Consider the following 13,047-nt stretch of genomic DNA (forward strand, 5'->3'; position numbering starts at 1 on the left):
AGACTTAGTTGGAACCGGACGCTCGGGAGAGGTTACTAGGATAGTGAGTCGGGACCTATGGAGGCTGTACCAAGGTAACCATCTTAAGCTATGCGATGACATTCTCTCATTTGGTTCACTTGTGTTTTGTGATGTTAGTTCACTTGTGTTTGTGAAGTTGAGTCACTTGGATTCTTGTGGAGTCTTTTGTGTTGTCATGGAGTCATATTGTTTGTCGACCATGTCATGCTTATGTTTTTTTGAGGGTCCTTAGCTATCTCCTAGCACGGTGAGGTGATTCCATTTGGGAATTATATGGTCGGGTGGTAGTGCCACTTCCCATCAGATGTTCGGATTTGTGCCTTCATGTGAGGATTGGCTTCGCAGGTGTTCCTGTGGTTTGTGACTCATGCTTCATCTCATGTTTTGGAGATTATTGGTATTTGTAGACCTATGTGGTCATTATATCATTGTAATATTGATCTTATGTAACCTTGTAATTGGATGAGATCTATCCCATATGTTTGTTGAGAAGCTATGTATTGGAAGAGCAATGTAATCCTATGTTTGGATGTTTTTATCAGTTTCCTTGATGATGTTAGTAAATGTTTATTGAAGTGGAAATTATGTTGTAGCTTTCAATCTTTCTATGATGAATCTTTATTTTCTTATGGCTTCTTGTGATCATTGAGTTAATGATGCATATGTGGATTTATGATTTTGTGGAATTTATTCTTGAAGTTAATTCTTCATTGGTAACCCTTAAGGAATTCTGGTGTAAGTCTCCCACTTTTGTTATCGTGCAAGTTGTGTAGATGCACTGATGATGTTTATACTTTTAAAAAAAAAAATTGTTTCACCCTTGTGGGTTTTCCTTCGGGGTTCCTGGTAGGGTATTACATGTGTGATATTTTTTTGAAAACTTGTAAGTCTTGTTCCTTGTAGCCGATAAAAGTCTCGTATTGGGATTTCCAATTTTGAATGAACTTTAGAGGCTCCTATATTGAATTCTACAACTCTTGTTGGTGTAAGTAATAGAAGGGGTGAATGACCTTTCATTGCCTCATTTTCAAGGGCTTGGCAAATGGTACCAATTAGATACAACTTTCTTGTTCCAGTTGTTCCCTATATTATCATGAATAATGGCTTTCCATTTTGATTTTTATGATAGTGAACCATAATTATGTTGATTGTCTTTCTCTTTTTACCATTGAGGGTCGTGTAGTTGATGCGTTGTAGTATATCATCATGTATGAGACATCCATGATCTCTCCTATTGCTTATGAAATTGATTTCTTGAGTTGTGTACTCTTCACCTTGATATTCATGAGACCAATTTGTATATCTATTAATGTCTTTTCTTCCCAACATATCTATTTCAGAAACTTGTATATTTTGACCTTGATGCAATGTAGATAAAATTTCTAATACATTCTCTATGGTATTTATTTGAATGGCTTCATTGTCTTCAATTTCAAAATCATTGATGTTTTGAACATTTTCTACAGCCATTGTTCCTTCCACATGTTAAGCGTTATAATTGAATGAATCCCACTTTGCTATTATGGAGTCATTACCATGACCAATATCTCTATCTATGTCACGAAATGGTTTGTACAATAATAACTCTAAAAAAAAAAAGTTGATCCATTTATTTGAGTCATGTGGAGGAATAGATACATACCTACGAATAACTCTAATGATAGATGCACTTTGCCTTGGCTCCCATTTGTTGTCTCTTTTTTGTTTAGGATTATAAATCCATGATCTAGCTACATCAATCAATGAGACATGTTCCATAGAAGGAAACTTTGTTTTATATCCATCAATGAGAGGATTTTTTTTGTTGTCGTCAGGGTATCCCCGCGGCCCTGGCCCAGCATCCCGACCTTACCCTGGTTCAAACAAGGGGCGAGCTGGGGGTGAGACTAATCCCTGCGGCCATGGTGCCATCAACGCTACTCCCCAATGTTCGTGGAAAAATAATTCCGGGAGAGAGAGTCAAACCCAAGACCCTAGGGAGCAAACCCGAGACTTAGGACCAACTACTCTAACCTGTGGGGGCATCAACGAGAGATATTGTTTGTTCTCCATTGTTCTCCTTTGTTCTCTTCAATATGTAAAGCTACAAGTTTGAACACCTGAAGTGAAACATTTAGATTAACAAACTGCTTTCTACTAATAGAAGTTCTAACACGTGACATGTTTATTGAGCTCCAATGTCTCTTTCTATGAGTGTCTCAATTAGAAGCCTTATATATGCTCGTGCAACTAAATCATCAAGGTTGTCCATGTTTGAAAGGTAGATCAACATCTAGCTATATGTTTCTAAGCATTTTTTTCTTTTTCCAGCATGCTTTGCAATATATTTGATTACAACATGTTTAGAAAGAACATGTTGCCAATATATATTGGTTGTCCATAATTACAATATGTGGTGATTATGTGAATCCACTCTTTCATCATTTTTTGTTGGTTCAAATTTTTTGTCTCTAGTCTCTATTTTGGAAATACAAACAAATGCATTAGTCATATCATCAAGTATAAGTAGTTTATGTGATATATATATATACGTAGTTTGCTAATGTGGATCTTGTCTAAGATTTCATGCATGAACAATGGAATGAAAATAACTGTCAACATTTTTCTTTTGCTCCTCATTTGGCCAATCAATGTTGACCATATTTTGTGCCTCATGCATCCAAAGGAACTCATACACATATGGTGACCCCATATGTTTCCATTCATATCTAGTCCAATAATCTTTAACATGCATTCTTTTTTTTCTAGAATTTTTTTTCTAACTATTGAATGTCAAGTGCATGTAGTGTGCAACAATATGAGAATAGTCTATAACATTTAAATAATTGAATATAAATATGTAATTGTAATTCAATAAGTTTAAAGCTTTCAAAGTATAATTGCATGTTTATCTATGTGAAATATGTGTGTGTGTTCGTGTGCGTGTGTGTGTATATATATACATATACACATACATACATACACACACACACACACACATACATACATACATATATATACATACATGTATATATACATATATATGTATATATGTATACATATATGTATACATATATATGTATATGTATATACATATATATACATATATACATGTATATGTATACATATACATGTATATACATATATACATATATGTATATATGTATATACTTGTATATGTATACATATACATGTATATATGTTATACATGTATATACATATATACATGTATATGTATACATATACAAGTATATACATATATACATATATGTATATATGTATATACATGTATATACATATATATACAAACAAGTATATATACATGTATATACATATATACATATATGTATGCATGTACATATATGTATATATATATACATATATATGTACATGTATATATACATGTATATATATACATGTATATACATGTATATATATGTACATATATGTACATATATATACATGTATATATATACATGTATATACATGTATATATATGTACATATATGTACATATATATACATGTATATATATGTATATATATAGGTGTATATATACATACAACTCCCCCAAGTTTGATCGAACTCTCCTTGATGCTAGTATACAATATAAAAATATGACAAATGTCTACTAAGTTGTTGAAGGTTGTATGGCTAATGCAGTTGGATCCATAAATGCTACTATTCCATTGATCTGGAATTAATGCTAGGAAAACAACGACCAATGTGCATGCAAACCCTTGAAAAAATAATATTTGAATTTTCATGTTGTTGGGGTACCTCAAAAAATAGTGCCAAAACCATCCAATGATGTTAATTAGCAATTGGTATGATTGTAACAACTTAGATCTGACTCTTTAGGATGCCTCAAAGTTTGCCATAAATTTGAAACTATATCATCCTACCGTGATCTAGATGTTTTTTCGCCTTAACCTTTTTGAGTAATTGTGTGTGTGTGTGTGTGTGTACATACATACATACATACATACATACATGCATATATATATATATATATATATATATATATATATATATATATATATATATATATATATATATATATATATATATATATATATACATTCATACATATATATGTATGAATGTATGTATGTATATATATGTATGTATATACATATGTATATACATACATATATATATATACATACATATATATATATGTATATGTATGAATGTATGTATGTATATATATGTATGTATATATACATATATATATATATGTATATGTATGTATGTATGTATGTATGTATATGTATGTATATGTATGTATATATCTATGTATGTATGTATAATTATACACACATACTGTAATACCCTAAAAATGGTCACCTAAACCATGGGCCCCTAATCTCAACAACATCACCAAGGTCCTAACCAAAGGCAATTAAATCAACCTTGAGAGCCTAATTAATTAATTCTTCAATCATTAATGTTACATGGCAAATAAAACACTCTATATTAATTAAATATTGATTTAATTAATTAATCATTCCAAGTAAATCATTTTAATCAATTATCCTATTTATTTAATTAAATATCTTAGCATATTTAATTAATAAATAAATTTGCCAATTAATTTACAAAAAGGAATTAATTTTTAAAAAAAGAGGAATTAATTTACAAAAAGAGATTAATCACAAAAAAAAGGAATTAATTTAAAGAAAAAGATGATTTAATTTACAAAAAGAGATTAATCACAAAGAGAGGAATTAATTTGCAAAAAAAAGAGTTAAATTGAAAACAAAATAAAAGAATTAAATTGAGAGAAGAAATCAAACTTAAGATATTTTTTTTTCTAAAATTGAGATAACTTGAGAAATTTCAGAAAAGGAATTAAATTGAATTAATCATTTTCTCTAAAATTAAAACTCAAAGCTTTTCTTGAGGAAAGAGGTTCAATTGCATTGAAAAAACTTTTTCTAAATAAAAATCTTGAGCAAATTAAAGAAATGTCCATAGAATCAACTAATTTTATCTCCAATGCAAACTCAAACTTATAATCTGAATGCATTCAATCAAGCTATAATTGGAATCTATCTCAAGATTAACTTAATCTAATCTCTCAATTATTTCAATTAACCTGGATTGTACTTTTTCTTGAGGAATCTAAACCGCTCATTGTTAATCGATCTTGACTGTTGGTCTCTCTTTTGGGTCTCTATAAATTCAGCCTTCATCTCTCATTCAAGACACCCTAGAGATTTATTGTTATTGTGCAGTTTTTGCTTTGGAGTCATTGAAAATATTGTGCTTTGAGATTATTGCATCTTAGTTTATCTTTTTGCATACTTAGTTTAATCATGATTGCTTGCATTCATCTAGCTTAATAATTCATTCATCTAGCTTAATATTCATGCATCTAGCTCAATAATTCATTCATCTAGCTTAATATTCATGCATCTAGCTTAATATTCATCCATCTATCTTAATCTTGCATCCATTTAGCTTATTCGTGTGCTCATATAGATTAAATCTTTCATCTTGGTGTAGTCTAGTCACTGGGATTGCTTAGATAAATCTGAGAGCAAGTCTATACTCGCATCTTTTAGAAGGCAATAGGTTGATTTGTTATGGTTTGTATATTCATGATTATATATGTCTAACCATGCATGCAATGACTTAATTAAAGTGTTGTGTCTTACAACTTGCAGATCCTTATCCACTTTTTACACACACATGGTTTGGTCTTTGAGGGCAAGGGTGGCAGGTTTGCAATCACAATTGACAGTGGTGCAGATGCAGCTAGCGGAGCGAGACCGACAGATCGTTGAGATCAGAGATGAGCGCGATCGATAGATCACAAAGATGAGAGAAGAGCGAGATGCTCTTCAGCGAGAGGTCTTGCATCAGACGAGTCAGACAACTTATTATGTTGCAGCTTATAGCGTAGTGGTCCCAGTAGCGCAATAGTTTGTTCCATATTCTCAGTATATGGCTCGATTTGAGGGAGCTAGGGAACCCAGACAAGACGACAGTCAAAAGGCACCACCTCCTCCACCCAACGATGAGGGAGAGGCATAGAGATAGATTTGTATACCTCCTAGATTTTGTTGTATATCACAATTTTGTAGCTTATACGATTCGTGCTCAGATGAGACATCATATATGACAGTTGATATCATTTGTACTCTTAGACACTGAGATTATGACAAGATATGTGAGCTCTTGATTTGATTTCATTGAACTTGTGTTGATTGATTATGAGATGTCTTTCTATATGCTTTATTCTATATGTATGCATATCATTTCAACATGGATATATGTAATGGAGATGAATATGGATTTTTTTTTTGTTTCTTTTTCATATGCAAATAAATGATGAAAATGAGTAACTAGTAATGCAAATGTTTATTTTTCATGCAAATAAATATATAATGAAATGTATGGATCTATATAAGATGCTCATGTATGCAGCTAACATCTCAATACACAAGTACTCAATTAGAGAAACGGTGATGAAAAAGGGTACCACTTAGCTAAAAAATGATGATTGCTTCAGACTCTTATTCAAAAGATAAAGAGATCATTGTTATCATGATGAAATCACTTGAAATGCATAAAATTTAGAATGAATGCAACTTAAACTTAGTCACTGGATTTGGTAATGCTTAATTATCATCATTGATCCTGTTACAAACACAATTGGCAAAACAAAGTTCCTTCCTTTTTATATACAACTATTGATTATCTTGTCTGCAATGACCCTTTTATTATTCATATCCTTGGACAAATTACACATGCATCTGGATTGCACATTAAATAAATTCACTCAAAACAGACAAAGAAATGACTCCAACCTCCCTGTAGCATACAAATAAACAGAGTCAAGGTATGTGTGGTGATTTCACCTTGCCATGAAGGCACTTATCACAGACACCCAGCTTATTAGATGTTTTCAAATCATCGGAATCACTCTTACAAGCAAAAAATAAATAAAAAGTATTATGCCCCCATCCTTGCTCCTCTTAGTCAAGATAGACTTCCTCGCGTTACTCAGAGGGAATAATAATCGAAAAACAATTTAAAAGACAAAACACAAAGAAAATTTCAATTATATCTCAAACAATGATTGTTTTCAATACTCAGTGATAAAACTCGGTGGTAGTGTGGAGATAGGTGACTGACTCAGATTGGATGACCTAGTACTACCGACAGAAAGATGACTTGGTTAAACTGCTTAGGACATTTAGATTGATCAGTCGATTACCCTAAGACTAAGACGTTGATCGATTTCAAGCCATGAGGGTTCCAAAAGAACCAGGATGTCACAAAAGCAACAAAAAGATATGTACAAGCTAAAGAAAAAATGTAGCACTTCAGTACAGGAAATAAGACTAACCTGGACAAAATCCAGCAACCATACTGATCTATGTCATTGTTTTGATTTGTATGATCATTGATAAGAATGTATGGTTTCAAAGAGTAACTACCCCGTATAAGACTGATCTGTCTGGTTTCGAGTGTACCCTTCCTTATATAAGACATGTTGATGTTTGATAAAGTTTGATAGATTTATTAACAAGACATGCGATAAGTTTGATCGCAGACTTTGAGAGTTTGTCTGTAGTACCCCTTCCTTGATCAGACTTTTTAGACACATGTTTGACTTCAGTTGACTTTTCAGTGGATACATTATATTGTGATGTTTTATTTAGACTTTATGCGATGTTGTGATACGCTTTAATTTGAGTTGCAGTGTATGTTTTCATGCAGTATTTCCTTATTGATGTTTAAATGCGATTTTATTGGATTACTGACATGGACTGACATATTCATTTTATACGTACGATGAGTTATATTCATGTTTCATGTTTGTAAGTGTATGGGGTGCGAGGAGATGATTTTCCTTCACTCATTTCGATGAGACAAGGAACGCAATAATTCTCCTTCACCGGTGTGTTTTTTGTGGTTGTATATATATGCACATGTGGTTCATTGACGTAGGGAATTGCAGGTACAAGTATCATGTAGATACGGGGTATCGTCACCACCTGGCTTCACAGGTTTGAGCGTACCTTACTGATCCGATGGAAGTGGAGGAGATAGTCCTAAGACCTACGTTTTACCCTTGTCATGCTCAAAGTGAGCGTCCCTGTCGTTTGTCAGTCTCCCTTTGTTTGGTACGCAAGTCGTATGTTTATTTGAGTTATTTTAGTTGTGTTCTATGTGTTTGTGAATTAACTATTAAATCTTAGAGTATTTAATTAGAAAATGTGTTTTATTTGTTTATTTAAATAAATGGATAAAATTTATATGAGACCCCTCAGTATTATGAATGGTTAAGTCGATTTGTGCAATTCATTATATTAGGGATTTTGAATTTTTTTTTTTTTTTTTAAATTGTGAAAATTAGCTATGTACACGGATTTTTGTAAAAAGGTTAAATAGAATTGGAAAAGTAAAGTAATAAAATATTTATTTTCCCTCGTTGACTTTGAAAATGGAAATATTAGATTCAATTAAAAATTGAGAAAATGATATTGTGGAGAGAAAATACTTTTTTATAAAAAATTCACTTTATGGAGAATGAATTTGATTGGTTGAGAAAAAATTTCAACCTAAAATAGTTTTAGGTTAAATTTTTCCTATATTTAACCATATTCTTTCATAGGAAAGAGGAGAGGAAAATTTGAGAGGAAATTTTGGAGAAGAAATTTTAGGGAAGAGTTTTTGGAAGAAATTTGTGCAAGGAAGTTTCCAGATTGCAGGTTGGGCTCTTCTCAGTTTTCTTCCTAGATTGCTATTAAGGATGGTTTATGGTTTAATATACCTATGCTTTGTTTTAAAAAATTCTATTTGGTTGAAGAAAATCTGTGTGTGTTTGAAATCTTTTGGTTGCAAACTTGTTTTAGTTTTGGTTGGAAAAAGAAATATAACTTTCAATTTTGGAAATTAAACCCTTTAGTTTCATTTCATTTCCCCAAATCATTTCTTATTTGTAAAAGAAAAATTAGTTTTCAAGTGGAAAATGTGTGAATGGTTGTTCATTGTGGATTTGAGAAAGATTTCTTTCTGAGTTTTCAATTTATTCATTTCTTTTGAAAAATAGTTTGTTTATAGTGTTGTAAATTGGGGGAAATTTGTAAATTTGTTCAATTTCACCCTTGTATAGGGTTATGTTGGCAAAAATTTTTCGAAATTTGGTTGCATGGGAGTGAATTGGTTTAAAAAAAATAAAATTGCACTATCTTTGTTATTACTCAGAAATTTTCTGAGTTTATTTTTTTGAGGGGTTTGTTTTAAAATTATATTAAAAAAAATATAAAATAAAATTTAAATTTGACTGTCACTAGCTTTTACTCAAAAAATTTCTGAGTTGTTGTTCTGGAAGTTGTATTTTACAATTTTCTTTGTTTAAAAACAAATTTATTTATAAATATAATATTTTTTTTATGTATTATTGGTGGGGGGGAGGGTGACGTGGTGGCCCAAGCCACCACGTACCCCATGGGAGGGGAGTCGTGGCTTCCCCTTCCCGTGGGGGCCGCCATGGCTGGGACCATGTCGTGGTTCCCCACAACCATGGGTTGTGGTGTGGGACCATGTTTGTGGCCCCCTATCTACCGCCTCCCCTTTCAAAGGGGTCATGTGGTGTTTAAATTAAATAAAGTTTTTTTTAATATATTTTATTTTTTCTTTATTATTATTTAATTTAATAAAGTTTGTTTTATTAATATAATATTAATATATATAAATTTATATATTTATATTTTTTGGTTAAAATAATATGTTATTTAGAAATTTAGAAAAATGAAAAAAGAGAAATAGTTATTGTTGGGAATTAAATAATATTTTTATTTTAGTAAAATATCAATATTAGTTTAATTAATATATATATTCAATTTATATTTTTATATGTATGGAAAATATGTATAATTATATAAATGTTTTTTTGGTGTTTAATTTATTGTGAAATAGTTTTTTTTAGTGTGGGATTTCAAAAAATAAATGTATTTGAAAACCTTAGTCAACTGACATTTTTAAATAGAAAATTATTGTCAATCTAATTTAGCGAAGATGCATATTTGATTACTGTATTCACATTTATTTTCAAATCTACAAGTCCTTAGTCAAAGTGTTAAATTTTTTCGTGTGGTGGTTTACGTGGTCATTTATGTCTCGTGATGAGGATTGGTTAGTTGGTCACATCGGGAAAGGGCTTGTTTAGCCAAGTGGGTTTTCTACCATTTGAACTTCGTGTACTCTTTCATGTGTATACCTTGGTTTTGGGAGCTCATGTGATTGTGGTTAAGTGTCATATGGGAGAGTGGCTTTCGATTAGGGGTCGCGCCCAAAGTGGTTAGTTGGGTAACCCATAAAAAGTTTGTTTAAGTAAGTGGTAACTTAATAATATTTAGGGGGCTTGGTAGATGAAACACTAAATAAGATAATTATGCCTTGTTCATGGTTGAGTGCTAGTACAAACTCAGGATGCAGTGAGAAGGCCTAGAATGGCAAACCAACAACCTTTTCCTCACGAAAGGATTGTTTGGGTCCACATGAGACTTGGATGGGGCCTGGGGTTCGGGAGAGGTTACCAGGATAACCCATGATGGGGGTCAGGACCTATGGAGGTCTGCCAGTATAAACATACCAAGCTATGTGATGACACTCTTTCCTTATGGTCAGTAGTGTATAGTCTTGTTGATTTCACCTCTTTTGATGTGGAGTCCTATTCTGCAAGTTTACTGTCTGTGAGTTGATCCGATGTTTTGTGAAACCATGTATTATTTCCTTTATTTGCTAGTGGGTCTTAGTGCTATCTCCTAGCATGGAGGGGTGGTTCTTTTGAGCCACATGGTCAGGTGGTAGTGTCACTTTCCATCAGTATCATGTTCGCTTCCTTCTTGCGAGGGTTGTCTTTGCAGGTGTTCTAGTTGCTCTTTGGTCTTGATCATCTTCTTTTTCCAGTTGGATTCCTTTGTACTCCTTGGATTCATTATTGTACCTATTTGAATCTTATGAGTTCAGTTGTATCATTGTATTATTATGCCTTCTTAGCATGTTGTAAACTATCTAATTCATTATATGATCTTTATTATAGTCATATGTTATCCTGTAATTTAAATGCAATGTATTTGAGATATTATAAGTTATTAAATTTTTTAATGGTAAATATGGGGTTATTGAATGAATTATTGTAGTAAACTTGATGTATGTAATCATTAGTATGTAGTGAAATCAAATGCAAGTATGTAATTTTAAACATGTCTAATTCAGTTCTTTAAATGAATATCATTGCAATGTATTAGGGATAGTTAACATGCATCATAAGTGGTTAAGTGAACCTTAGGATTTTAGTTTCTTTTTAAAGTAATCTTCATTGGAAACCCTTTAGGAGTATGGATAAGTCTTCCGCTTATGTAATTAATCAGTGCAATGTTATAACTTAATGCACCTTATTGATATATTATGTTTTAAAAAATAAATTATTTCTGCTTTTATTCCATATTTTTTAGTGTGTTCCTTTTGGGTTTCTTGGCGGGGCATTACATTTGGTATTAGAGCCCATATTTCAACATTGGGTACTCTGGTTTTAAATTGAACCCATTCAACTTGACCTTTTGTTAGGTCTTAATGTTTGTGTTTCCCTTGTCAATATCCTTGTTGTAGATCTAAACTTTTTCTCTTGTGAAGTGTTAGGATTATGGCTAGGAAAGTCAAAGGAGGAGGTCGTGGAGGTGGCCGCAATCGAGGCAGAGATGGGGGATGTGGCCAAAGTTCAGGCCATCATAGTCCTTCACCATAACCCACTCATGAGAGTTTAGAGTAGGTTCGGTCTATGCATAAGAGTGAGCAACACACTGTAGAGCAGGTTCCCAAAAGGGAAGAGATAAGACAGATGTTTCAGGAAGTGTTAGCCAAACTTGGCCCTAGACCCGAGGCCGAACAACCTAGTCATCCTCAGATGGGAGAGTCTTACCAATAGAATCTTGTGGAGAGGGAGAGAGAGGTCTCCCAAGAGGAGAGAGGTCCCAATGGACCAGGATTCAGTTATTATGGGGCACATGAGAGATCTGATGAGATCTCGTCATCCTTCCTTTGACGGTTTGGGTACCAGACTTGAGGCAGAGACTTGGTTGATTGGTTTGGATAGGTGTTTCACCATGCATCTATATGGTAGCAACACCAAGGTGAGATGTGCCATCATGCATCTCCAGAAGTTTGCTTCTATCTGGTGGCGGTTGGAGGAGGAGAGGATCGGTTTAGACATTAGCACCGTGACGGGGGAGAATTTCTAGGAGAGATTTAGGACATGCTTTCTCTTAGCTTAATGGACACAGTGTCAGGCAGATGAGTGTCATGCATTATGCCAGTTTGGCACGACTGTGGATCAGTATGAGCATAGGTTTTATGAGCTCAAATAGTATGCTGGTATTGGGAATGATGAGGCTATGTTGACCTCCAAAACTTCTTGAAAGGTCTGAATGACCGCATCAGTGGAGGTGTGAGAGTATTTGAGCTTGAATCAGTAGAGTTAGCCATGGTGAAAGCCAGGCTAGTAGATCAGAATCTTTCCCATGCTCACGGTGGTCAGTCTGGAGTATAGATTGGGAGTGTGCCTTATAGTGGTTCTAGATCTAGAGGGAATCAGTCCTAGACTGTTGCACCTTTTAGGAGTTTACAGGTACCCACTAAGGGTGGGCAACAGCAACAGAGTTTTCAGTTGAGGCCGAAGCAATTTTAGGGCCAGCAGGGTGGCAGCTCATAGCCTAGGAAGAATAGGAATTGGCAGAGGAGTAGGCAGAGTTTCCCAGGATAGTCCTCTCAGGGTGCTTCATAGGCCCCTAGTAGGGGAAGTTTCCAATAGTCCAGTGGGTTGTCTGGAGGTAGAGGACCTGGTAGGGGAGCTTGTTTCTCATGTGGTTAGTATGGCCACATAGTTGCTTAGTGTCTACAACGTTCTCATCAAACAAGTAGTCAGAGACAGAGATTACTTTAGTGGCAAATATTCGCTAATGGCAAATTTTTCACGTCGGCCATGTCGGAAATGGCCAATATTTTGTACTGACTGGGGGGTGGCCAT

This window comes from Cryptomeria japonica, chromosome 6, assembly GCF_030272615.1.
Source record: "Cryptomeria japonica chromosome 6, Sugi_1.0, whole genome shotgun sequence".
In the NCBI taxonomy this organism is placed as follows: Eukaryota; Viridiplantae; Streptophyta; class Pinopsida; order Cupressales; family Cupressaceae; genus Cryptomeria; species Cryptomeria japonica.